This window comes from Oryctolagus cuniculus, chromosome 12 (genome assembly GCF_051225735.1).
Source record: "Oryctolagus cuniculus isolate XC-2025 breed Fujian yellow rabbit chromosome 12, ASM5122573v1, whole genome shotgun sequence".
Classification (NCBI taxonomy): Eukaryota; Metazoa; Chordata; class Mammalia; order Lagomorpha; family Leporidae; genus Oryctolagus; species Oryctolagus cuniculus.
Window position 1 is genome coordinate 77,826,084 of NC_142878.1, and position 26,598 is coordinate 77,852,681.

The following is a 26,598-nucleotide window of genomic DNA, read 5'->3' on the forward strand; positions in this document are numbered from 1 at the left end:
AAGATAGAAATTTCAGGGGCCGGCGCCATGGTGCAATAGGTCAATCCTCTGCCTGCAGCACCAGCATCCCACATGGGTGCCAGTTCTAGTCCCAGCTGATCCTCTTCCAGTCCATCTCTCTGCTATGGTCTGGGAAAGCAGCAGAAGGTGGCCCAAGTCCTTGGGCCCTGCACCCACGTGGGAGACCAGGAAGAAGCACCTGGCTCATGGCTTCAGATCAGCACAGCTCTGGCCATTGCAGCCATTTGGGGAGTAAACTAACGGAAGGAAGACCTTTCTCTCTGTCTCTCCCTCTCACTCTCTACAACTCTAACTCTCAAATAAAATAAATAAAATCTTAAAAAAAGAAATTTCAGTTGGAACTGGCATGTGGTGTAGCATGTAAAGCCATTGCCTGCAAAGCCAGCATCCCCTATGAGAGCAGGATCAAATTCTGGCTGTTTCACTTCCAGGTCAGCTCCCTGCTAATGCACCTGGAAATGCAGCAGAAGATGGTCCAAGTTCATGGGCCCCTGGAGACCCAGATGAAACTGCTGGCTCCTGGTATTGGCCCAGGCCAGCCCTGGCTATTGCAGCCATTTGTGGAGTGAACCAGGAAGGAATCTCTCTGTGTGTCTCTCCTTCTTTCTTTATAACTCTGCCTTTCAGCACTGAGAACCATAAATATCATAAAACCCAAATATGAAGTTTTCACCTCAGAGGAGCTTCTAGGTATGTGGCAAGTAAGTCAAATGGCACTGCATGTCACATTAATTGGTTATCACTACTTTCATTTGTCAAAAACTAAGGAGAAACTTAATGTTCCTTAACTCAAAAAATCAATTCAATATCATGACCTTCTAGACACAAGATTATTTCCAACAAGTCTCCTTTGGCTCATCTTTCACTAATGATCTACTATTACATTTTAATATTTACTTATCTCCAAGTAACTGGTTTACTTTTTTCTCCTACCATGATTATTATACCAAAATATTAAATATTGTAGGAGTTGTCCTTTGTCACTTTGAACTGGAATTCTTATATCCCTGCAAAGTGATGCTGTGTCTTTAGCTATCAGCTTGACACAGCACCTTCCCAGGATGCACATGTGGCATCTGGGACCAGGGCACATGCTCAAATCCCACCCATCTGTAGGGTACCTCTGTCTTTATAAAAAGAGGTGTAAGGTGTGAGAAAGTTCTCTTTCCACCACAGACTTCTCTCAGACTGACCACTCTCATTCTTGGTCATGTCAGCTCATACCACTCCCATTTTTGCTTAGAAAAGTCATTGTCAGGTTTTTTTTTTTTCTTCCTCTCATTCATGGGCATCATTTTGGCCCACTCACGACATATTTTTTTAAGATTTATTTACTTGAAAGAGTTATACAGAGAGAGAAGGAGAGGCAGAAAGAGAGAGAGGTTCTCCATCTGATGGTTCACTCCCCAAGTGGCTGCAACGGCTAGAGCTGGGCCAACCCAAAGCCAGGAGCTTCCTCCGGGTCTCCCATGTGGGTACAGGGGAACAAGGGCCTAGGCCATCTTCCACTGCTTTCCGAGGCCACAGGAGAGAGCTGGATTGGAAGTGGAGCAACTGGGACTTGAACCAGTGCCCATATGGAATGCCAGCACTGCAGGCGGCAGCTTTACCCGCTACGCCACAGCGCCAGCCCCTCATGATCTATATTTCTATATGTAGGATGGCACACACACACAAGTGTGAATGTACATTTATTCCCTCATTATATAATAAATTTGCACATGATACTAGTCTCTTCTTAGTGTTTCTACCTCCATGGGAGACAAGAACCTGGATTGGATATTAATATGTTCACTGCCCACATAAGCAGCTCTCACCCAATCCAAACCCAGCCTAACGATGATATACCATAGAAGACTCTGTGTTTCTCCATAACTGCAAATGTAAAAACAAATCATCAGAGCACCATGATTATTTTGGGTCCCCAAGCAAATGACAAAGTAAAAGCATGGGTTCAAAAGGGGAGAAAAGATGGCAAGGAGGAGGACTACAATCAAAGCTAGCAGTTCTCAAATGCTAGTCTGTGTCAAAATCACCGGTGAGGCCCTATGAATCAGTCTGCTAGTGCCCCATCCCCAGAGTGTCTGATTCAGTCTGAGTGAGCCCCAACGAAACACTTTCCTAACAGGTTCCCAGGAGGTGGTACTGGCAGTAAAGAAACAAGGCTAAGACTATCAAATCGTCCCTATGTACATCTAGGGCCCAAAACCTTTCTTTTATATTTTTTATTTATTTGCTCTTAATTTGACAGGCAGCGAGATAGAGCCCATCTGTGTCACTCACATGGGTGACAGGGACCCAAGCACTTGAACCATCACCTGTTACCTCTCAGAATGCGTTAGCAGGAAGCAGGATTAGAAATAGAGTAGCTAAGACTCTAACCAGGCATTTCCAGTATGGCACATGGGCAACCCAGGCAGCTACTCAGTCACTGTGCCAGTCTCCTGCTCCATGGGTCCAAATTCTTGACCACTCGAGCGCACTGCCTCACAAACCAGATAAAGTTTTACTTTTAACAGTTTTCCAAACTACCGAGACACACTATATGGTAAAATTAGATGTGTATTTTTAAGGAAAGGTGTATTCTTTTTTAAAAACTTTTATTTAATAAATATAAATTTTGAAAGTACAGTTTTTGGATTATAGTGGCTTTCCCACCCCCAAAACCTCTCTCCCACCTACAACCATCCCAACTCCTACTCCCTCTCCCATCCCATTTTTCATCATGATTCATTTTCAATTATCTTTATATACAGAAGATCAACTTGGTATATACTAAGTAAAGATTTCAACAGTTTGCACCCACACAGACACACAAAATATGAAGTACTGTTTCAGTAGTAGTTTTACTGTTAATTTGCATGGTACAACACATTAAGGACAGAGATCCTACATGGGGAGCAAGTGTACAGTGACTCCTGCTGTTTATTTAACAATTGACACTCTTCTTTATGACGTCAGTAATCACCCGAGGCTCTTGTCATGAGCTGCCAAGGCTATGGAAGCCTCTTGAGTTCACAAACTCTGACGTTATTTAGACAAGGTCATAGTCAAAGTAGAAGTTCTCTCCTCCCTTCAGAGAAAGGTACCTCCTTCTTTGATGGCCCATTCTTTCCGCTGGGTTCTCACTCACAGAGATCTTTCATTTAGGTCATTTTTTTTTTTTGCCACAGTTGAACAGAATAATATCTGATAGTCCTTTACTTTACCCCACAAATACATGTTGTGGTTGATTTGTATGATTGTTGTTTGGATGGGTATTTTTTTCTTCTTTTTCATGAAGGAAGCTGGGAATATATCCCATTGGATTAAACAGCAATTTTTAGAAAAAGCCAAACCAAAATTTTCCTCTACATATTGAACTAGTTTAATGTCACAGATAGCAGAATCTGTTTTTTAAAAGTTGCCTTGAACAAGTGATAGGTTACTCATGCATAGAGGTGAACTGACTGCACTTCCAGAAGCTGAATGTACTTCTCCAGGAGCTTAAACCTGTCACTTCATTAAAATAGTTATTATTATAGTTGAAGTAGATCAACAAGATGCTCCAAGTTAGGACATAAACATCATGTGGAATAAGTGTGGTTTGCTTTTAAAGGATTTTGTCCTTTTTCGGTGAAGATCAATCATGGACAATGGCTGCAGAAGTATTTGGGGAGTTAAAGCATAGTCTTTGACCTATAAATCCTATTGCACAGTAGCTGCTGATTCTGCTCCTCCATCTGGCCAGCCTGCCCTTGGTAAAGAGATGTTTCTATTTGCAAAGTAGGATGAGAGTGCAATATGGGGAAGGGCAGTTGTCTGGCCTGTCTGACAATGTCCCAGAATTGGGTTGGGAAGCTGCCTCCTACAAGGGGATTCAGCAAAGATAATCAATTCAGAGAATAGGGACTTGCTGATGCTGGGGGAAGAAATAAATAATGGAACAACTGTGCTCCACAAGCCCCGGGCTACTTGTGGATGGAATTTTGCTTTGAAGAACAAGTGGGAAGCATAGTTCACTCCCATTGCCCCCACTCCTTTGTAAGCCCACTTCTGATCCCTTTTTTTGGGAAACTGACATGAATTGCTGGCCCAGTTAAGTAATTCATCACCTGCCCCTGCCCTTTAAAATTAAGATTTATTTATTTGAAAGGCAGAGTTACAGAGAGACAGGATAGACAAAGAAAGAGATCTTCCATCCACTGATTAATTCCCCAAATGGCTACAATGGCCAGGGCTGGGTTAGGCTGAAGCCAAGAGCCTGGAATTCCATTCAGGTCTCCTACAAAGGTGGCAGGGGCCTAAGCACTTCTGCCTTCTTCTGCTACTTTGCTAAATACATTGGCAGAGAGCTGGGTTGGAAGTGGAGCAGCAGGGACTAGAACCTGGAAGCAGCACCCATATGGGACGCTGGTGTCACAGGTGGCATTTTAACCCACTGTGCCATAATGCCAGCCCCAGTCCTATGACTTACACAGAAACATGCATTACTATCAAAACAGTAAAATCACACAAAATAGCTATTTCTTTTCTTAATAACTAGAAGTTCAACTTACTTGGGGACAAGGTATTTTCTCTGCCCTGGGTGGATTTTGGTTTTGAAAAATTGTCATCTTTTCTTTTGCTGACATTGCTGTACCTTGGAGTATGGATTTGTTTGCAACTGTGTTGGTACATCAGGAATATCAGCTGCCTTGATCTCTTATTGAGAGTCTGGGAGTATGGGGTACAGATGCGATATGTAGTCCTCCACAAGGGGTGATTTCACTTTGAAGGGGGGTCTTTAACATTTACCTTTAAATGCATTCTCTCATTAATCCTCCTAAAGATTAATGTTTGGAAAAGTCTAAATTTATTTACAAAGGATCACACGTTAGGCTTTTGGAAGCTAACTCGGTCATTAAACAAATAGTTGCTAAGCACTCTCTTTATTCCTGAGCACTCTTCTTGGCACTCAAGGTAAGAGAGTGAACAACACAAGAGATGCTGCAGCTTATGTTGTAGAAAAAACATGGTGTGGTAGAGGATGAAAATGAACAAGGAGATCAGTGAATGTCCAAATGCTATAGTTTAATTGATGATGATGCACATACTCTGAAGAAAATAAAATGGGGGAGCGGGATAAAGAGTACTGAGGTGAGGTGCAGGTGTTTGGTCTGAGCATTGAATATACCTGCATCATACCTGGGTTCGAATTCCAGCTCCAGTTGCTGTGAACTCAGACCCTAAGAGGTAGCAGTGATGGTTCAAGTAAATTGGGTTCCTGTAACTCCATGGGAGTATTGGTCTTCATCCCTAGCTCATGGCTCTAGCCCTAGCACAGGCCTGGTCATTGCATGCATTTAAGGAATCAGTAGATGGGAACAGGTTTGTTGTCTCTCAAATGGAAACAGATTTTACAAAGAGTACTGAGGTAGCATTGAAAATACCCTCTTGGGGAAGGCATCTTTGAATAGATGACACTGGTGATGAATAGAAATTTGCCATGGGGAGTTTTGGGGGAAGAATGGCCAGGTAGAGGAATTTTTATTAATTTTAATAAATTAATCAATTTTTATAAATTTTATATTAATGGCAGATCCTAATATAGAATGACCTGAGTATTTTTATTTTTAAAAGATTTATTTATTTGAAAGGCAGAGTTAGAGAGGGAGAGGGAGAGAGAGAGAGATCTGCTGGTTTGCTCCTCAGATGGCTGCAGTATCTGGGTTGAGGCCAGGAGCCAGGAGCTTCTCCTGGGTATCCCACATGGATGCAGGGGCCCAAGAACCTGAACTATCCTCTGACATGTCCCCAGGTGTGTTATCAGGGAGCTGGATGGGAAGTAGAGCAGCTGAGACTTGAACAAGTACTCATATGGGATGCTGGCATCATAAGCAGTGGATTACTAAGCTATGCCACAATACCAGCCCCTGAACTTAGTGTGCTTTTTTTAAAGATTTTATTTATTTGAAAAAGTTACACAGAGAGGTAGAGACAGAGAGAGAGGTCATTCATCCTCTGGCTCATTCCCCAGATGGCCGCAATGGCCAGAGCTGAACTGATCCGAAGTCAGGAGCCAGGAGCTTCTTCCGGGTCTCCCACATGAGTACAGGAGCCCAGGGACTTGGGCCATCTTATGCTTTCCCAGGCCATAGCAGAGAGCTGGATCAGAAGAGGAGCATCTGGGATTAGAACCAGTACCCATATGGGATGCCAATGCTTCAGGCCAGGGCTTTAACCTGCTGCACCACAGCGCCAGCCCCTGAACTTAGTATTTTTTAAAGATTTGTTTGAAATACAGAGCAACAGAGAAGGGGGAGAGACACAGAGAGATATCTTCCATTTACTGGTTCATTTCACAAATGGCTGCCATAGCCAGAGCTGGGCTAGGCTGAAGGGAAGCCAGAAACTCCATCCAGGTCTCCCACAGGGGTAGCAGGGACTCAAGTACTTAAGTCATTATCTGTTGCTTTCCCAGATGCACTAGCAGGAAGCTGGGTTTTAAGTGGAGCAGCTGGGACATGACCTGGCACTGCACCTCAATATGGGATGCCAGTTTCACAAGCAGCAGTTGGACCTCCTGTACCACAATGCTAGCCCCTGAGCTTTTTTCCAATTTAATCTTGTTTGTAACTGATACATAATAATTGTAGGAGTTGTACATATTTATAGGGCACAATGTGCTGTTTTGCTAGATATGTGCATTGTATAATTATCAGGGTATATAGTATATCCATCATGTCATCATATCTTTGTGGTGATAACATGAAAAACCCTCTGTTCTAGGTATTGAGAAACATAATCAGATATATGTATACATTGTTATTTGTAGCCACCCAGGGTACATTAAAATGGCAGAACTTATTTCTCCTATCTTATTTTGTATCCACTGTCCCTCCCTTCCCATCTCCCCTTGTAGGTTTGAGAAACTGAAAGCCAGCATGGCTGTCACTGGTACGTGATGGAGATGCATAGAAGGAGGAGGGATTTGACAGGTAGTCTCAGGATGATCTTAGTAGTAAGAAACTGAAAATCTTGATAAATTTGGATTATGGAATAAGGCAGTTTTATCTCACATGGGGTCTTTGGAGACAGGATATTACATGGTTGGCTGACTGACTAGTTCAAAGACAAGAGATGATGCAGGTTTTTTCCATCTCTTTGCTATGCCATTTTCTGACAGTTTCCTTCTTGGACTTAAGTTGGTTGCAACTGGTTTTGGCGTTACGTTCAAGCTCAGTACTTACAGGAGAAGAGAGTGATCTGTAGTTTCTCGATGGGATGGGAAAGTCATTCCAGAACAACCCCTCTAACTTCCTCTCATACCTCATTGGCTGTATTTGGATCTCCTTTCCATTCTTAGTAAAATATTGATAAGAATGGGGGTATCATGTTTTTGCAGTCATTCTCAAGGTGTGGTCTTTGGAATCAGAATTACTGAAAACCCATTACAAATGCAAGACCTAAGAAATTGAATACTCTGGGAATAGAGTCTAATCATCAATATTTTTATAATCTCTCTAGATGGTTCTGATGTAGACTCAAGTTTTTGTCTTTGAAGTTTATATTGAAGCTAGGAACAAGGTATAAGTTTGTAAGATCTATTGACGGCACTGTGGTGCAGTGGGTAAAGCTGATGCAAGCAGTTCTGGCATCCCGTAAGGCACTGGTTCTAGTCCTGGCTGCTCCACTTCCAATCCAGCTCTCTGCTATAGCCTGGGAAAGCAGTAGAAGACGGCCCAAGTCCTTGGGTCCCTGCACCCGCGTGGGAGACCCGGAAGAAGCTCCTGGCTTCGGATCAACGCAGCTCCAGCCGTTTCGGCCATTTGGAGAGTGAACCAGAGAATAGAAGACCTCTCTCTCTCTCTCTCTGTCTCTCCTTCTCTCTGTGTAAATCTTTAAATAAATAAATAAATATTTAAAAGAAAAAGATCTATTGACAACTATGGCAGTTCTAAGTTTGAGAAAATCTCATCGGAATTGTTGAGGTGAAGAGAGGCTGGAGGAGCTCAGACCGATTTTGCTATGCCTTTGGTTGGGGTTGGGGGGGAGAGAGGAAAATAGATTTGTAGTTATACTTGGAGCATTAAAGCAGCGAATAGCTCCAGTAAGTGTGTGGTATGAATCAGAAGCCACTTGGGATATGCGTAAGATTGATTCATTCTCCCATTTCAAGTACTACAATGGTCCAGTGTCTTTTCAGGAAGTCTATAATTTCCCATAAAGTTCATCTTTATTGTTAAACAAATTAAAAATAGACATAACATTTAGACATTTTATATTTACAGAAAAATTTAACAGGTAGTATGAAGAATCCCTACATACCAGTCCCTGAGCTCCCCTATTAATATTTCACATTAGTGCTACATCTGTAGTAATAAATCAATATATTGTTACTAATTAAAGCACAGAGTTGACTTAGATTTTCTTATTATTACCTAATGTCCTCTTTCTGTTCCACAGTTCTACCCAGGATCCCAGTTAAATTGGGTTATGACCTCTTCTTATGACCATGTGATGTTTTCTCATTTCAATGATTTTTAAAATTCTAAGGGGTACTAGTCAAGATTTAAAAGGGCATTTTTTAAAGATTTATTTATTTGAAAGTCAGAGTTACACAGAGATAATGAGAAGCAGAGAGAGACAGAGACAGAGACAGAAAGAGTGAGTCTTCCATCCCACGGTTCACTTCCCATTTGCCCGCAATGGCTGGAGCTGCCCAATCCGAAGCCAGGAACAAGGTTCAATCTAGAGAACACTGACAATGCCTTAGCATAAAATGATGGCAGTGGAAATAGTGAGAGATTGTTGGATTGGTTTGAAATGTGTTTCAGAGGTAAAACCTCAAGTATGGCTGATGGGTTGATGGCTGGCTTTGGGGAGTAGTGCAGGGAAATAAGGGAGTGAAGGTGGTAAGTTGATTAAAATGGCAAAGGGTAGCAGAATCAAGGAGTCAAGAGCAATAGCCAAATGAGGTAGAGAAGCTTGGAGAAGTTCGTGTTCTGGGTTTGATAACCAAGAGTTGTGTTTTGGGCACGTTAATTTTGAGATGCTTACTACACACACAGCAAAACACATTAAGAAGACAACTAACAGACAATTAACAGGTTTGGACTTTTGAGAGGTGTAAATAGGGAAACAGCACAAAGATGGTGTGCAGAGTCTTCTGACTACATAATGGTGCTTTGGGGAGAGAAAAAATGCCAGGTAGGCAAGTGGATGAGAAATATCACTCAGAAGTTTGGCAGAGGAGGGAGAGGCATGAGAGGAAACTTCGAAGGAGCAAATGATGTAGAAAATATGAAATCTGGGGTCATATAAGGGAAGATAAAAACATGTTTTGGGGAGGAGGCAATAGCATTGAAGAACGCTGCGGGGAGATTGAGGAAGATTAAAGCTGAGAATTTTCCTTACTTGGGCAAGAAGAAAGTAGCAGGTAATTCTGACAAGAGTTATTTAAGTGGAGTGGTGAAGATGAAAGCTGGTTTTCAGTGGTTTCAAAGACATTTGATGGGGAAGAAATAGAGCGATGACCAGAACTCTGTAGATTAACTTTATTGTAAGTGTTGTTCAAAAAAAAAAAGGAAAGTCAATTTAATGTGACTGATGTAGGTTCAAGGAATATTTTTTAAAACATGAAATATTTGAACATGTTCATGTATAAGTGGGAGTGATTCAGTTAGCAGAGACAAAATAATATAGCAAATAAATTGTTGTTTAGCAGAGAACCAAGGGACTTTAGTATAATGTGGTTACATTTTGATGGGGAAAGAAGAAAGGAAAAAGTTTCGAATAGTGAGTGGTTCTAGAAACCAGGGAGTAAGTGCAGTTTGCCAAAGACAGACTTCAGACTAAACTGAATTTAGGACTTGGGCTTGTTACAAATCTGCCTCTTCAATGTCTATCTTAAGTTTGGATGGACATCTTTTCTGTAAGTGTTAGAAGCCTAGGGGATATACAATGAAGAGTGTTGAAGAGACAGAGAAAAAGTGCAAATTAAATGTAGTTAAATTGAAAACTATTCTGGCTAATGAATTTATCAAGGGAGCCAGCAGGAGTTAACTACAACAAGATAGCAGAAGCAGTATAAACAAGAAAAGAGATCTATCTGAAAAATCAACTGACAGGCATAATTGGCTTCTGTAGAAGAGATAACTTGGATCAAACTGAAAGACAGGAAGGTAGAGGAAGGTTAATTGGAAATGGCTATATATAGGTTGTATCTCTTGCATTCCATACTCTCTAAAGGTACAGACTATGTTATGCTCATGTAGGCAAGAATTGTATCTGAAAAAATAAGCACATTCTGGTGATTTGTAAGAAATGCAGTGACAGTATCACCTTTGAAGAATCGTGCTGTGACCTTCTAGGGCAGGACTGAGCTGGCTGGGGTTGACAACTTAGCCTGAGGGAGGAGAGCGCACAGGGCAATTAGGAGGATGCCACAGCCCATGTGCCATATCACATCACTGAAGACAGTCCTCTCCCTTTCCCAATTCCTCAGTTCCACCCCATCTGCTCACGAATATGGGGCTTTCTTCCATGACATGGGAGAAGGTAACCATTGTAGAGGAGGAGTTGAGGCAGATGGTTAAGAGTTTGAAATTCAGGGTTGGAAGCCCATGTTTGAATCTCAGCTTTCTCATTATTTAGCTTTTTTTTTTTTTTGCTTTTTTTTGCTTTTTTTTTAACTTTTATTTAATGAATATAAATTTCCAAAGTACAGAATATTGATTACAATGGCTTCCCCCCCATAACGTCCCTCCAACCCGCAACCCTCCCCTTATCCACTCCCTCTCCCCTTCCATTCATATCAAAATTCATTTTCGATTCTCTTTATATACAGAAGATCAGTTTAGCATATATTAAGTAAAGATTCCAACAGTTTGCTCCCACACAGAAACATAAAGTGAAAAATACTGTTTGAGTGTACAGTGAGAGAGACAGAGACAGAGAGAAAGGTCTTCCTTTGCCGTTGGTTCACCCTCCAGTGGCCGCCGTGGCCGGCGAGCTGCAGCCAGCGCACCGCGCCGATCCAAAGGCAGGAGCCAGGTACTTATCCTGGTCTCCCATGGGGTGCAGGGCCCAAGTACTTGGGCCATCCTCCACTGCACTCCCTGGCCACAGCAGAGAGCTGGCCTGGAAGAAGGGCAACTGGGACAGAATCCGGCGCCCCGGCAGGGACTAGAATCCAGTGTACCAGCGCCGCAAGGCGGAGGATTAGCCTAGTGAGCTGCGGCGTCGACTCATTATTTAGCTTTTAAAAGGCCATGATATTAGCTGTCATATAGGAATCATGACAGTATTCCTATCCCATGAGATCAATGGGAGAATTAAATCTGGTGAGATCTGGGCTTATATTGTCTTAGTCCATTTTCTATTGCTATCAAAGACTGAGTAGTTTATCAAGAATAGAGGCTTATTTGGCTGATGGTGCTGGAGGCTGGAAGCCCAGGACTATGACACTGGCTCCTCTGCTTCTACTGAGAGCCATCTTGCTGCCTCACAACATAGCAGAGGCTAGCACATGGCAAGACAGAGCAACTGCGCTAGCTCAGCTCACTCCTCCACCTTTTTATTTTTTCCTAAAGATTTATTTATTTATTTACTTGAGAGGTAAAGTTACAGACACAGAGAGGGAGAGACAGGGAGAAAGGTCTTCTTCCAGCTGCTGGTTCACTCCCCAAATGGCTGCAATGGCCAGAGCTGGGCTTATCTGAAGCCAAGAGCCAGGAGCTTCCTCTGAGTCTGCCACACAGGTGCAGGGGCCCAAGTACTTAGGTCATCTTTCACTGCTTTCCCAGCCCATAGCTGAGAGCTGCATTGGAAGAGGAGCAGCCAGGACTCGAACCAGTGCCCATATGGGATGCCAGTGCTGCAGGCAGAGACTTAGCCCACCATGCTACTGCACCAACCCCTCTTCTTCTTATAAAGCCACTAACATTATTGTGGGGGGGAGGGGTACCTGCCTCATGACCTTATCTAACACAAATTACTCACCACAGGCCCCTCTAAATGTCATTAATGTATGGATTTGTGCATCAAGTTTCCAACACATGAAATTTGGTGGATGAATTGAAATCATAGTATATACTTAAAAATAATTATTTAATTTAAATGCAGAGTTACAGGGAGAGAAACACAAACACACATGGGGAGAGAAACAAAGAGACAGAGCAAGTGCACATGCTATCTTCCATTCCCTGCTTCACTCCCCCAAATGGCTGCAAAAGCCAGGCTGGGCCAGGCCAAGGCCAGGAGCTAGGAACTCCATCCTGGTCTCCCTCAAGGTTGGTAGGAGTTCAAGTACTTAGATCATCATCTTCTGTCATCCCAGGTACATTCTGGTCCCAGGAAACTGGATCAGAAGTAGAGCAGCTGGGACTTGAACACCTGAACCAGCATTCTGATATGAGGTGCCTTAAGGTGCTGTTTCATAGCACTGGCCCCAAAGCATTGACTCTTACAGAAAATATTCCGTACACCACATGGAAGAGGAACCGAGTATCATTTGACCATCCATAATGTCAAAGATATATTTGATCACCTGTAGTAATTTATGTACATTAAAAAACATTTTCATAACTTTTTGAGTTGGCTGGTTTCCATTTTTTTGGATGTAGGAACTGGAATTTATCAATATTAAAGTTCTCCCAAGTCTATTCAGCCACTGAGTTGAAGGGAAGATAGAGAGGCAGCCATCTGACCTAGCAGTTAAGATGTTGGGTAGAATGCTCACTTCCCCTATCACACTGCCTGGGTTTAATATCCTATTCCACTTCTAACTGCAGCTTCCTACTAATGCAAACCCTGGGAGGTCGAGGTGATGGCTCAGTTAACTGTGTTTCTGCTACCCATGTGGGACACCCAGTTTGAGTTTCTGGCTCTGGGCTTCTGCTTAGTCCAACCCCAGCTGTTGTGGGAATTTGGGAAGTGAACCAATGGATAGTAGTGAATTTGTTGTCACTCTGTCTCTGTCACTCAATTAAGTAGAAATCAGAAACACAACTCCAGTCTGTCTGATTAAAAACTGTACTATTTCCCTTACATAATGCTTTGGTTAACCCAACTGAGCTTTCGATTGAGATCACAGACAAATAATTATGAATATAAAGCCAACATAATTGTGATTTTTATTTATTTCAGCATACTCTAACTTAGGAAATGTTCACTGCACTTCTCCCCATTTATTTCAGAAGTGATTTTCAACTTCAACCACAGATTGCAATCATTTGGGCAAATTAACAAACAGCTGCCTGAATCCAACCCAGATTGTGAATAGTCACGTGAGGCTTGAACATGGAGATTTTTGAAGTTCCAGGATTATTCTAATGTGAATACAAGAGAGGATCGTTGTGCTAAAGGAAGCTTCCTTTCTATAGTCTTCCCAAGTGGCAGAGGTTGTTTTGAGTTATGTTGTTCACGTTCTACAGCATGGATTGAATTAAGAACACTCAACTTCTAGAATACTTAAAAGCCCCATGAAAAGCTTTTGTATAGAAGATAAGGCAGGTTAATCAAATCCTTTTTCTGAAATTTAATCCTGAAGTTACAAGAAAAGAGGCCTTTAAGATAGTAGTTCCCAAACTTTTTTTTTTTTTTGATAAATTGGAAGGTTTTAAAACTTCCAATGGCCTATGTCACCTCCTACATAAAATAAGAAAGTCTGAAATGAGAACCTAGCACTGGTGTTTTTTAAAGACTGTAGGCAATTACAAAATGCATTAAAGTTTAGGAACCAGTGCAATAAGCAGTCAAGTTTAAGGCTAATGGCACTGATGCAGAGTAGTGTTTGCAAAATTTCAATGTTGATTGTGAACCAATCAGTCGGGGATGGGCCCAAAGAGCTGATGTTCTGATAAGCTCCCAGGTGATGCTGATGATGTGGGTCCACACACCTTGTTTTGAATAGCAGGGATAGAGTCTGAGAAATCTCTAGAGGCACAAGCCAGGAGGAGAGAGATATCATGAAGTGAACAACAATAAAAGGTGTAGAATAGAGATAGAGGAAGGGCAGGCTAGTTTTGGTTTGTTTGTTTTTTGTTTTTTTTTTTCATTTTTCTGTTTGAAAGAGTTAGAGAGAGAAAGATTGACTCATCAAAATTCTATTTGTTGGTTCACTTTACAGATAGCTACGACACTGGGGCTGGGTCAGGCTGAAGCCAGGAGCTTCTTCTGGGTCTCCCACATGGGTGCAGGGCCCCAAGCACTTAGGCCATCCTCTGCTGCTTTCCTAGGTACATTAGCAGGGAGCTGGATGGGAAGTGGAGCAGTCAGCACATGAACCATTGCCCATATGGGATGCCAGCACTACAGGTGTTGGCTTTGCCCTCCACACCATAAGGCTGGCCCCAAGGCTAGATTGTATGGAGAGGAGAATGGAATGGATATTTCTTGGGTTCTTCTGATGGAGTAGCCTGACAGTTAAGATCCCTGAGCTCCTGGTGTTGAAATTCCTGGTGGTTCCTTGAATATAGAAAGACTTTTCAGTTCGTGTTATTCTTTAGAATTCAGTTGGGATCTCCTAAGTTCCTAGATACACGTGTTCTTATGTTAAACCCTCATTAACTGAGCAAGCTGCATCAGACATTATTGATTACTCAATGATTTCTCTTTCCTCCTCCAAATTCAGTACAGCTATTATGCTAGCTATCTGTTGCTTCCTAACAAATAATCCTAAGACTTATGGACTCCAAACATTTATAATCATGCCTTTTCTGTGGACACGAGGTTAGGAGGAGCCAAGTTGGGAGGTTTCAGTTCAGGATCTCTCAGAAGCTTGCAGTCAGCATGACGGGAAGGGGTGCAGTCATCTAATGACTTGACTGGAGCTGCAGAATCTGCTGCTTTGAGGCCTTGCTACGTGTTGGGTGGAGGGCTCAGTTCTTTGTCACAGGGCTCTCTGAGTGTCCTTACAACATGACCATTAGTTTTCATCAGACTGAGGGACTCAAGAGATAGATCAAACAACTGAAAGCTGCAATGCCCTTTGGAGGCTGTCATTTTAGTCATACATCATCACTTTCCCTCTCATCAGAAGTGAGCCACTAAGTGAAGCCTACACTCAATAAAAGGCATCAAGCTTCACCTTTAGAAGGAAGTGTCCAAGAATTTGTGGACACAGTTCAGTGACTATAGGTATTTAGTTATTTTTTTTTTGAAAAATTTATTTATCTGAAAGGCAGAGTAAGAGACAGAAAGAGAGAATGTTAGAGAGATCCTCCATGCCTGGTTCAGTCCCCCAATAGCTGCAGCATCCAGGACTAGGTCATGCTGAAGTCAGGAGCTTCTTCCAGGTCTCCCACATGGGTGCTGGGGCCCGAATACTTCGGCCATCTTCCACTGTCTTCCCAGATGCATTAGCAAGGAGCTCGATTGCACGTGGAGCTCCTGGAACTCACACTGGTGCCCATATGGGATGCCGGCTCTGCAAGCAGTAGCTTGACCAGCAAGACAACAGAGCTGCCCCCAGGTGTTTAGCCTTCTGCATTGCTGGGTGCTTTAGGGAAGACTGATTACATTCTCAGCAGGTGGATTCCCATTGGTTGAAATTAGTGGTTCTTAAAAGGCATCATCATCACTTGGGAGCCAAGTATACGAATACTTGGGTTCTACTCCAGAATTAGTGAATAAGAAACCCTTGAGCTTGCTGAGCTCTGGACAGACTCTCCCAGTGATTATAGCACACACTCGCATTTGAAAACCATCAGCACCCCATCAGTCTTGAGAGTTCAGTTGTCTTTGCCAGCTTGAAATCCAGTTCTGCTGAGTGAGCTGTGAGTAGAGATCTGTTGTGGGTTTCTGAGAAAGGTTTCATTGCCATAAAGAAGCACTTGTGTGGTGCTTGGGCATGTGATATTGAAGTGATAACAAACCATCTTGCCTGAGGCTGAAGGCATCAGAGCATGGGTGACAGAGCTCTCTGGTACCTGGATTTATCTTTATGCAAGACTATCCGTCCTTGGATTTGTGATTGGGTGAGCTGCTGAATTTTCTTATTGTGTATGTTAATTTGAGGCAGTGTTTTCTGTTGCTTGCAGCAAACACAGTACAAATTGGAAAATGAGTACTTGTAACCAAAAGTGTCTAGCTCAGTGGTGTCTAGTCTTGTCTGCACTTTGAGTTCTATGAGAAGCTTTGAAAAAATAACCAATGCTAGCCTCACGTTCACAGAGTCTGCTTTAAGAAGCCCCAATATGGAGAACAGGCATTAGATTTTTTTCAATAGGTGATTCTAGGGCATGTAGTATTGGGAACCATTGGTCAATACAGTTGCTGTCTGTTTTGTCAGTGTATTAAGAATAGAATTTCCTCTAATAGTACCCTCAAACTATCCTAGACAGAGAACTATAGAAACTAAAACAGGTGGGTAGTATCCTTATAAGAAGTGAGATGAGTTTTACTTTTTTTAAGGGTTGTTATTAAAAGTAACAATTACTTGTTTAATATGCATGTGTTTATAAATTTATAAGCTAAATGACAGTGGTTTAGCCTGAACTTCAATAGTTGTTTGTTACATGGACACATCTGATAGAAGCAGTTTCTGTTAGCTTCTTGAAGGAAAGAAGAAAGAAAATTAGCGATGAAGATGGGATGGAAATAAACTCAGAGGACACCTGTGGAGAATAGTGACGATAGTAGCTACAAGAGTATCATTATCCAATCTTTGAACCTGAGGTCTATTCTTTTTTTTTTAACTTTTATTTAATGAATATAAATTTCCAAAGTACGGCTTATGGATTACAATGGCCTCCCCCCCATAACGTCCCTCCCACCCGCAACCCTCCCCTTTCCCACTCCCTCTCCCCTTCCATTCACATGAGGATTCATTTTCAATTCTCTTTATATACAGAAGATCAGTTTAGCATACATTAAGTAAAGATTTCAACAGTTTGCTCCCACACAGAAACATAAAGTGAAAAATAATAGATGATTTTTTTAAATGATGATGAAATCAGATCAGACCTATTGTCATGTTTAATCCCAGTGAGAGTCAAGTTGGGAATTGATAATTTCTTCTCTTTTTTTTTTAACAGAAGATCAGTTTAGTATACATTAAGTAAAGATTTCAACAGTTTGCACCCCCATAGAAACACAAAGTGAAATATACTGTTTGAGTACTCGTTATAGCATTAAGCCTCAATGTACAGCACATTAAGGACAGAGATCCTACATGAGGAGTAAGTGCACAGTGACTCCTGTTGTTGACTTTACAAATTGACACTCCTGTTTATGGCATCAGTAATCTCCCTATGCACCAGTCATGAGTTTCCAAGGCTATGGAAGCCCCTTGAGTTCTCCGACTCTTATCTTGTTTAGACACGGTCATAGTCAAAGTGGAGGTTCTCTCCTCCCTTCAGAGAAAGGTACCTCCTTCTTTGAAGACCTGTTCCTTCCACTGGGATCTCACTCACAGAGATCTTTCATTTAGGTTGTTTGTTTGTTTGTTTGTTTGTTTTTGCCAGAGTGTCTTGGCTTCCATGCCTGCAATACTCTCATGGGCTTTTCAGCCAGATCGGAATGCCTTTAGGGCTGATTCTGAGGCCAGAGTGCTGTTTAGGACATCCGCCATTCTATGAGTCTGCTGAGTATCTCGCTTCCCATGTTGGATCACTCTCCCCTTTATTTATTCTATCGGTTAGTATTAGCAGGTACTAGACTTGTTTATGTGCTCCCTTTGACTCTTAGTCCTTTCATTATGATCAATTGTGAACTGAAATTGATCACTTGGACTAGTGAGATGGCATTGGTACATGCCACCTTGATGGGATTAAATTGGAGTCCCCTGGTATGTTTCTAACTCTACCATTTGGGGCAAGTCAGCTTGAGCATGTCCCAAATTGTACATCTCTTCCCTCTCTTATCCCCACTCTTATGTTTAACAGGGATCACATTTCAGTTAATTTTCAACACTTAAGAATAACTGTGTATTAATTACAGAATTAAACCAGTCATATTAAGTAGAACAGACAAAAAAAACTACTAAGAGGGATAATGTATTAAGTTGTTCATTAACAGTCAGGGCTATGCTGATCAAGTCACCGTTTCCCATAGTGTCCATTTCACTTCAACAGGTTTCCTTTTTGGTGTTCAGTCAGTTGTCACCGATCAGGGAGAACATATGGTATTTGTCCCTTTGGGATTGGCTTACTTCACTCAGCATGATGTGTTCCAGATTCCTCCATTTTGTTGCAAATGACTGGATTTCGTTGTTTCTTACTGCGGTATAGTATTCTAAAGAGTACATATCCCATAATTTCTTTATCCAGTCTACCGTTGATGGGCATGTAGGTTGGTTCCAGGTCTTAGCTATTGTGAATTGTGCTGCAATAAACATTAATGTGCAGACCGCTTTTTTGTTTGCCAATTTAAATTCCTTTGGGTAAATTCCAAGGAGTGGGATGGCTGGGTCGAACGGTAGGGTTATCTTCAGGTTTCTGAGGAATCTCCAGACTGACTTCCATAGTGGCTTGACCAGTTTGCATTCCCACCAACAGTGGGTTAGTGTCCCTTTTTCCCCACATCCTCTCCAGCATCTGTTGTTGGTAGATTTCTGTATGTGAGCCATTCTCACCGGGGTGAGGTGAAACCTCATTGTGGTTTTGATTTGCGTTTCCCTGATTGCTTGTGACCTTGAACATTTTTGCATGTGCCTGTTGGCCATTTGGATTTCCTCTTTTGAAAAATGTCTATTGAGGTCCTTGGCCCATCTCTTAAGTGGCTTGTTGGTTTTGTTTTTGTGGAGTTTCTTGATCTCTTTGTAGATTCTAGTTATTAACCCTTTATCTGTTGCATAGTTTGCAAATATTTTTTCCCATTCTGTTGGTTGTCTCTTCACTCTCCTGACTGTTTCTTTTGCAGTACAGAAACTTCTCAATTTGATGCAATCCCAATAGTTGATTTTGGCTTTGACTGCCTGTGCCTCCCGGGTCTTTTCCAGAAATTCTTTGCCTGTGCCAATATCTTGAAGGGTTTCTCCAATGTTCTCTAATAACTTGATGGTGTCAGGTCATAGATTTAGGTCTTTAATACATGTTGAGTGGATTTTTGTGTAAGGTGTAAGGTAGGGGTCTTGCTTCATGATTCTGCACGTGGAAATCCAGTTTTCCCAGCACCATTTATTGAATAGACTGTCCTTGCTCCAGGAATTGGTTTTAGATCCTTGATCAAATATAAGTTGGCTGTAGATGTTTGGGTTGATTTCTGGTGTTTCAATTCTGTTCCATTGGTCTATCCATCTGTTTCTGTTCCAGTACCATGCTGTTTTGATTACAACTGCCCTGTAGTATGTCCTGAAATCTGGTATTGTGATGCCTCTGGCTTTGTTTTTGTTGTACAAGATTGCTTTAGCTATTCGAGGTCTCTTGTGCCTCCATATAAATTTCAGCACCATTTTTTCCAGATCTGAGAAGAAGGTCTTCGGTATCTTGATTGGTATTGCATTGAATCTATAAATTGCTTTTGGAAGAATGGACATTTTGATGATACTGATTCTTCCAATTCATGAGCATGGAAGATTTTTCCATTTCTTGGTATCCTCTTCTATTTCTTTCTTTAAGGTTTTGTAATTTTCATCGTAGAGATCTTGAACGTCCTTGGTTAAGTTTATTCCAAGGTATTTGATTGTTTTTGTAGCTATTGTGAATGGGATTGATCTTAGAAGTTCTTCCTCAGCCATGGCATTGTCTGTGTATACAAAGGCTGTTGATTTTTGTGCATTGATTTTATACCCTGCTACTTTGCCAAACTCTTCTATGAGTTCCAATAGTCTCTTAGTAGAGTTCTTTGGGTCCCCTAAATAAAGAATCATATCATCTGCAAAGAGGGATAGTTTGAGTTCTTCCTTCCCAATTTGTATCCCTTTAACTTCTTTTTCTTGCCTAATAGCTCTGGCTAGAACTTCCAGAACTATATTGAATAGCAGTGGTGAGAGTGGGATCCCTGTCTGGTACCAGATCTCAGTGGAAATTCTTCCAACTTTTCCCCATTCAATAGGATGTTGGCTGTGGGTTTTTCATAGATTGCTTTGATTGTATTGAGGATGTTCCTTCCAAACCCAGTTTGCTTAGAGTTTTCATCATGAACGGGTGTTGTATTTTATCAAATGCTTTCTCGGCATCTATTGAGATAATCATATGGTTTTTCTTCTGCAGTCTGTTAATGTGGTATATCACATTGATTGTTTTGCGCACATTAAACCATCCCTGCATACCAGGGATAAATCCCACTTGGTCTGGGTGGATGATCTTTCTGATGTGTTGTTGCATTCTATTGGCAAGAATTTTATTGAGGAATTTTGCATCTATGTTCATCAGGGATATTGGTCTGTAATTCTCTTTCAATGCTGCATCTTTTTCCGGCTTAGGAATTAAGGTGATGCTGGCTTCATAGAAAGAGTTTGGGAGGACTCCCTCTTTTTCGATTCTTCTGAATAGTTTGAGAAGAATTGGAGTCCGTTCTTCTTTAAATGTCTGGTAGAATTCAGCAGTGAATCCATCTGGTCCTGGGCTTTTCTTTGTTGGGAGGGCCTTTATTACTGTTTCAATTTCTGTCTCAGTTATGGGTCTGTTTAGGTTTTCGATGTCTTCCTGGTTCAATTTAGGTAGGTTGCATGTGTCCAGGAATCTATCCATTTCTGATAGGTTTCCCTATTTGCTGGCATACAAGTCCTTGTAGCAATTTCTGATGATTCTTTTTATTTCTGTGATGTCTGTTGTTACGTTTCCTTTTTCATCTCTGATTTTATTGATTTGGGTCTTTTCTCTTCTTTTTTTAGTTAGTTGGGCCAATGGGGTGTCAATTTTGTTTATTTTTTCAAAAAACCAGCCCCTCGTTTGGCTGAATTTTTGTAATTTTTTTTGTATTCACTCCTGTTGATTTCTTCTCTGATTTTAATTATTTCTCTTCTCCTACTAGATTTGGGTCTGGTTTGCTGTAGGTTTTCTAGATCCTTGAGGTGAATTGAAAGCTCATCTAGTTGGTGCCTTTCCAATTTCTTGATGTAGGCACCTATTGATATAAACTTTCCTCTTAACACTGCTTTTGCTGCGTCCCATAAGTTTTGGTATGTTGTGCTGTTATCCTCATTTACTTCCAGAAAATTTTTGATTTCTCTTTTGATTTCTTCTATGACCCATTGTTCATTCAGGAGCATGTTGTTCAATCTCCATGTGTTTGCGTATGCTCTAGGGATTCCTGAGTTGATAATTTCCAACTTCATTCCTTTATGGTCTGAGAAGCTGCATGGTATGATTCTAATTCTTTTGAATTTGCTGAGACTTGCTTTATGGCCTAGTATGTGGTCAATCCTAGAGAAGGTTCCACGTACTGCTGAGAAGAATGTAAAATCTTTAGCTGTAGGATTGAAAGTTCTGTATATATCTGTTAGATCCATTTGGGCTATAGTGTCGTTTAAATCTACTGTATCCTTGTTGATCTTCTGTCCTATTGATCTGTCTATTTCTGAGAGTGGAGTATTGAAGTCCCCCAGTACTATTGTATTGGGGTCTAAGTCTCCCTTTAAGTCCGTTAACAAATCTTTTAGATAAACTGGTGCCCTGTAGTTAGGTGCATATACATTGATAATTGTTATATCTTCTTGTTGTATTGATCCCTTAATCATTATATAGTGTCCCTCTTTGTCACTCTTAACAGTTTTTGTGGTAAAGTTTATGTTGTCCGATATTAAGATGGCTACGCCCGCTCTTTTTTCATTTCTGTTGGCATGGTATATCTTTTTCCAGCCTTTCACTTTCAGTCTGTATGGATCTTTGTTGGAAAGATGCGTTTCTTGTAAGCAGCAAATAGATGGGTTTTGTTCCTTAACCCAATCAGCCAATCGGTGTCTTTTAACTGGACAGTTCAGGCCATTAACGTTCAATGTGACTAAAGATAAGTGGTAACTTTGCCCTGCCATTTGCCAAAGATAAGTTCTAATATATGCTTTGAATTCCCTGTCTATTCTTTTCCTTGCAAATACCTCTAAAACCTTGAAATATGCTGTGGTGTTTGAAAATCTTTATGTGAGCCTGAGAATCACATACTATATGGAATAAGTTTAATCCTGAGAGCTTTGTTTAAACTCTGTGTAAGTTGTGCACTGTACAAGTGACCCAACTCAGGGTTGCTGAGGAGTTAAAATCCAGCGGGTGCTCTACTTGCTATATGGGAGTTTTTTGCAATTCATAGCTAGACACCACATGTCCTAGTGGGGCCTCCATTTTGTCTTTTATTTGGATAGTTTAATGATCCTTGACTGTAAATTATCAACTCCAGTGGGGTGAAGGGCTCATTCTCTGTTTCCCTCTCCCTCTCTCCTTTCTCTCCCTCTCTCCCTGTAGTTAGCACAGTGCTGGGTCATACATCTGGTCCCTAATAAGCATTTTATAAAAGGGTGAATTATAAATCTTTGGCACAAGATTTGGGCAGGTTAAAATTTATATAAGTACAACTTTTTGACAAATGGAGTATAAACTTGGTGAATTGTTACAATATGTCTTTCTTAGAACTTCCACTTTGATTATGGCCTTGTTTAAATAAGGTCAGAGTTTGTGAACTCAAGAGGTTTCCATAGCCCTGGCAGCGCATGACAAGAGCCTCAGGTGATTACTGATGTCATAAATAAGAGTGTCAATTGTTAAATCAACAACAGGAGTCACTGTACACTTGCTCCCCATGTAGGATCTCTGTTCTTAATGTGTTGTACCATGCGAATTAACAGTAAAACTACTACTCAAACAGTACTTCATATTTTGTGTGTCTGTGTGGGTGCAAACTGTTGAAATCTTTACTTAGTATATACCAAGTTGATCTTCTGTATATAAAGATAATTGAAAATGAATCTTGATGAAGAATGGGATGGGAGAGGGAGTGGGAGATGGGGTGGTTGCAAATGAGAGGAAGGTTATGGGGGGAATGCCGCTATAATCCAAAAGTTGTACTTTGGATTATATTTATTAAAAGTTCAAAAATAAATAAATAAGATATTATTCTGTTCAGGATCATATGTGTAGAGGATAACCATTCTGCTCACTATTACTGCCTTAGCACTTATGCACTGATTTAAAGACAGAATTATCAATTACAAACATTTAAACTAATTTTGTCATGTATAAGTCACTCTGTCTTGACTGATTCCTATAAACATACCTAAACAAGTCCTTTTTGGTCAATGGAATTTGTTGTGCTATTAGCTATTAATTAATATGTTTCCTTATCTACTTGATTGTTAAATAAACTCTTAAGAAAAATAAAAAGATCATTTATAAATATTAGGCTATTTTAGAATTAGAATATTAGAATGTGTATTCACTAATTTATTTATAGTGATAAAGCACTTATGTATGAAACTCCATGTTTGGCACCATAGAGAAAGATAAAAATGAACACAATTCCTACCCATTATGTCATCTGCAGAACAATAAGAAAGTATTAAAACAGTGTTACTTGGGCAGAAGATGATAAACCTATCATACAGATTTCACCAAGTTTTGTTGGCTGACACTGCTGGAAAACAGCTAAGGACATAAATACTAGATGCAAGAGAAACAACTCATTAGAAAAGAGGAAGCAGTAAATTTCACTGTCAAAAATACACACAAGAAAAAACATATACATGTGAAAATGGATGGCTACTGCAAAGCATTTAAGAAAAATGGCAAGAATGGAGAGGAGTAAATGGTTGCAAAATTGTACAACAGACCATATACCAAATTGGAAAAATACGTGATTTATGAAACCTTGATATAGATTACAAACTTCACAGGGATAAGTTGCACAAATGATATAGGAGACCAACAATCAATACATCTTACTTCATCAATTCCTATGTAGGAAACCTCAGGCTCTCTTTTCCCAAAACGTGTTTCTCTCTGAAAGAATGGAAAATTAACTCGGGGAAAATTACTTTTCTAACAGTAAATTAAAATTAGTTGAATGTAAATATAAAAAGCCTAGGGAAAAATAACCATATAATACTGGATTTTGAGAAAAAAAAAAGAGGTGAGGGGAGTTGACCCAATCAAGAATATGTACATCCTGAGAAGGCAAATTCTAAAACATCTAAAAGAAAGGCAAGATTGATTCCATACTGTGGTGTTCATAAAGGAAAATGACTCAAAAGATGTTTTAAAATCATTTTAATCACATAGCATTCAATGTTGATTAGAAAATACAATATATGCAAGTAAGCATTGAATGGGATTTTTTAATGAAAGTAAGTAGTAGAGAAGGTTTTAGAGAGAAACTGTTGTAGACACAGGAGGTTCAGGAGGTTCTCTAGTGAGCTCAGAAAATTTTTAAATGTACAGAAGTTGAAAATAAGTTACAGAATCAAGTATAAATAAGAAGTCTCATTAGAAAAAGTAGTACATTTTGCTGAAGCCTTATATTAAACTGAAGGTTGACTAAAAATTGGAAGGAACAAATGGATGAAGAATAAAAGTAAAAAGAATGAAAGAAAGTCACATAATGAAATATCTTAATTATCAAAGGGAAAAAATATGGAATAATAAGATCAGCTAATATACATAGGCAAGAAAACAGGAGAGACACAGAAGTGGGTGGCTTTCTGTGAAACTAGCTCACCGCCCCTGCCCCTGCTCCTGCCATTTGTTGTTCCTTGAGTTTCAGTTTTCTTCTCCATTCTACAGAGCTCTTTATCCCGGAGTACATGATTTGGATCTCCATATGGGAGATGCACACACATGGTCCACCTCTTTCCTCCGCCTGTTCTATAGGTAGATTCTTCCCTTACCATTCTAGCTCCTATGGTTCTGTTCAGCCTTCTTAGGGTCCTCTGGTTCTGGAGTTTTTAGATACATAAAGACAAATACAAACTTTAAATACAGCATAATTGTCTCTGATGAAAACAAGGGAGGATGTTTTCCTCTCCTTTTTCTCAGAGTGCTGCCAGAGAACACTGGACTTGCAAATATTTTCTCATCCCTTTGTAATGTATGTGAATCCTTTTTGTAGACCAGATTGATCGTTGGTCAGCTAGCCTCTTGTCCACTTTATGACCCAGGAAGATCTTTCTCGAGAAGTAGCCCCACTATATCCCAGTTTCCACTGATGGGCAGGAGCCTAACTTAATATTTGTGGGCTCCTTGCTCCAAGTTGCCCAACTACCTCCCATCATCACCAGATGAGAAATTTGTTTCTTCTCCAATTAAAGTTAATTAGCTGGCACAGATGGACATTGCTATTACTAGGTAAGAACTGTATGATTTATGTGCAACAAATGATGTCAAGTCCTTTTACTTGAGGACCAGTTGTTGTTTACTCCAAAAACCTGTTAATAATGGGTTTTATCTGCCTGGCTATATAAAACAATGACTTTTCTTTCTGTACTTGCAATTTCTTTGGGGACTGCCTGTAATATCTATCACAATTTAGTTTAATGCTTATTCAATAATAAAAGTGTTTTCTTTCTCTACCTTTGAGTAGAAGATTTCTGTGGTTGAGAAAAGTTTGTGTTGCTCATGTTTCTTCAACAGGTGCCAACTATCTTTTCCTGCTGACTCATTGAAAATTAACACCTTCAAACATACCTTGTGGCAGGATGCATAAGGCAAATATATGCCTATAGGGAAAAGGCAGACCCTTTGTTTGGAAGTGCTGCTTTATCAGATCTCAGCAGCTGACATTTTCAATGCAGTATTTGTTATTGTTAGAATAAAATTTTTTAGAATGGTGGTTTTTTAGGTTGATTCCAAGTAAGTAAAGGTCAGAATTGATCTTCAGTTGAGTTTCTGCCTTGAGAAAAAGACTGCAGTCATTTTAACTGTGTTGGGAGGACATCCAGAAATTTTTCCAAATGGAAAAAACAGCACTTGGGTTAGATACTTTCATTGCTATAGCTGAATACTAAACATTTGCAATCTACATAACAAAATAGTCATTCTGTTCTACTGAAATCATCATCTTTATCTGACCAAACATTTCATTAAAGGTCACTGAAACCATGGAAACCATTTGGCAACCTATTTTCTCCCACCAGCTACCACACATTGATAATAATTGGCTTTTAACAGATATTTACCGGTAATAGTCATGTGTCTCCCTAAGGCACAGAGACTAACAGTCATATTGGAGAGTGCCAGGCATTATTCTGATACATGCACAGTAGCAAAACAAAGATAGTCAGATGCTAACAGATGCACAGGCAATCTTAGTAAGAGTTTTGGAGGGCTAAATTCTCAGTGGTCAGTAACCAGTGTTTTAGGAATACAGAGAGCTCAACAAAATTGTCAGATATGTCATAAAATAGTGAAGGCGAAGCGTGTATACAACCCTAAGGTTCACGCCGTGAGCCAGCTCTAATTGGAAGTGATGACTTTGAATGCAGTCTTGAGGATTACTCTGAGGTTGTGTCTCATGAGCCTAGGAGTACAGTGGAAGCTCATGAGTCAGGTACTCACTACCCTTCATCTAATCTTTTTGTACTTTGTGGCTTGGTCAGACCACTGACAAAGTGTAGGTTTTCTGGTCTATACCAGATATCCAAGAAATGACATGAACTGGTTAGATGGAAAATTCTGACCCATACCGTAGCATGAAAAATGGTAAATTTTGATCACAAGAACCCAATTCATCCAAAGTCATAATTTGCAG

General features: G+C 40.5%; 1 long non-coding RNA gene across 3 annotated transcripts in view; it reads right to left on the minus strand.

Annotated features, from left to right (window-relative positions):
* Positions 1-26,598, minus strand: part of LOC149123107 (uncharacterized) — a 381,517-nt gene that overhangs the window by 164,733 nt on the left and 190,186 nt on the right. The window lies entirely within an intron of this gene.